Here is a 2,526-nt window from a genome sequence, read left to right on the forward strand (position 1 = left end):
GAAGGTTCATCTGTCGAAGAGGACAAGTCTCGCACTTGAGATCTGACAATGGCACCAACTTTGTGGGTGCAGAAAGGGAGTTGCGAGAAGCCTTAGCCTCTTTGAATCATGACCGCATTGAAAGAGCCTTGTCGAAAAGGGGAGTCATGTGGAGCTTTAATCCTCCAGCTGGGTCACATCATGGGGGTGCATGGGAGCGCATGATACGGATGATCAGGAAGATCTTGTGCTCTGTGCTCCGTCAGCAAAACTTGGATGATGAAGGGTTCCATACCGTGCTCTGTGAGGCTGAAGCTATACTTAATGATCGCCCCATCACAAGACTGTCAGAGGATCCCAACGATCTTGAGGCATTGACGCCTAACCATCTGTTACTCCTCAAAGGAAAACCAATTCTTCCACCTGGATCGTTCAATAAAAGGGATGTTTACGCAAGGAGAAGGTGGAAACAAACCCAGTACATTTCGGATTTGTTTTGGAAGAGGTGGATCCGTGAGTACTTACCACTTTTACAGGAGCGTCAAAAATGGAACCAGGAGAAGAGGAGTTTTGTTTCTGGAGACCTGGTCATGGTGGCGGACTCTACAGCACCACGTGGGTCATGGATGCTAGGAAGAGTCCTGGAAACCTTCCCTGATAAAAGAGGTCTGGTACGTGTGGTTCGTTTGAAGACCAAGACAAACATCATTGAACGACCCATAACTAAAATATGCTTGCTTAATGAAGCTAAAGAGTAATTGGTTCCCTTGGGCCATATTTCTGGTATTTATGGCTCTTTTGAATTTGGTGTAATTGCTCTGGCAGACGCAATTAGGGGCTGGAGTGTATGAGCCATTTTCATTCTGTATTCTTTTATGTAATTCTTGTCTTGTGCCACTAGGGGGCTATATGTGCTTTGCAGTCCAGCTGATCTCGAGTCATGGAGGTGTGGGTTATTTACGTAGAGGAAACCCAGACACAGGTGTTGCTGATTTGGGAAGCAAACAGTTTTTGAATGTGCTAGTGTCTAGCCTGGGGGTGAGCAAGGCACGATGGTGTTGGTTACATGTATTACGAGCAAAGATAATGCCACTGTATGAGATATGGAGGAAAATAAACTTGCTAGTTAATAGTAACATTACCGAAGTCCCCGTATGATATTTAAGACGCTGCACGGGCACACGTCTAAACTTAATCCGCTGTATTAGCAACCAGTTACTAGACTATGTTAGGATTTAGTCAGTACAACAGACAACAATCTGTTTCTCACTGTGCCTTGCTCATTGCATTAACTCTACACCTTAAGAAAAGCACAAATTGGCTTTTGCACAAAAAAGAGAAGTTTTATCTACATGACAATCATTATTGTGGTATTACGAATAAAGCAGGATTTTTTTGCCGCACCTTATGTTGGTGAGTTACAAGCCAAGTACAACTTTACTGCATAACACTGCAATGTATGTCAGACTACAACAGCCATCCATGCAAATCCTTAAAATGTACAGAGCATACAAGCATCCAACATACAGGTTACACTATGTAGCCATTCTGTGAAAAATGTTAAGGCTATAACTCAGAAGAAGATAGAACGTTTCTTGAATGTTGTTTCTTTGAAAGTAGATATGAACCCAACGTTGTCTGTGCTGTCACATTTAAAGGTGAAAGCGGTGTGCCACTGGTGCAGACTGTTTGAAACTCTTACAACGCAAGAAATACAGCAGCTCTTCATTCAATGCACACGACTACTTTACAAAGCAGGGTACTGCATCTAACTTGACCTTGAGAGGCAGTAGGGTCCTGTATGATCCTGCATACAAGCAGAGTCTTTCTGTCTGTGTGTTTACCAAAGAGCTCTTTGATGTGGAAAAAGGATATTTCCCTGATAGATTCAACACCAGGGATAATAAATAAATAATAAAACCTTCTTATTATGGGTATGACACTATGACTGAAAGCGAAATGGTTGCTTTCATGCAGTGGTATAACACCAGGTGTATGTAGTCAATGGTTATATTGTGTAGAGGAAGTATGCAAAGTCTACCTCCAAACAATAATTGAGCGCTCTGGTTTAGATCCCTTTAAATGTACAACTCTGGTGTTGTGTTGTATGGGCATCTACAAAAAACAAGTGACCCACCAGGGTAGTAAGACAGACCAAAACAAAAACACACTGTTATTAAGCCTCCATTCAGTTTCTTTCACACAAGTAATCTATTGTGAATTTTCATGCAGCTAACCATGGGGTCCTTTTTTCACAGATGGCTATGAACCAAATACACACACCACCTATACATTTATAGGGTGTGTTTTTCATGGCTGTGAGAGGTGTTGTAACCAAGACCACAGTCCAAAAATCTCATCCCTATAAAGAGACCACGGCCTTCATGCAGAGGTCATGTGGGAGTGTGACTTGGAAAGACAGAAAAAAAACAAACCCAGATGTGCAGCAATTTTGTTTCGCACTGCTACAAGGCATCAACATGTCTTAACCCTCAAAATGCCATGTTTGGAGGATGAACAAAATGTAATCAAGCTGTACCATAAAAC

Source organism: Micropterus dolomieu, linkage group LG03, assembly GCF_021292245.1.
Source record: "Micropterus dolomieu isolate WLL.071019.BEF.003 ecotype Adirondacks linkage group LG03, ASM2129224v1, whole genome shotgun sequence".
NCBI lineage: Eukaryota > Metazoa > Chordata > Actinopteri > Centrarchiformes > Centrarchidae > Micropterus > Micropterus dolomieu.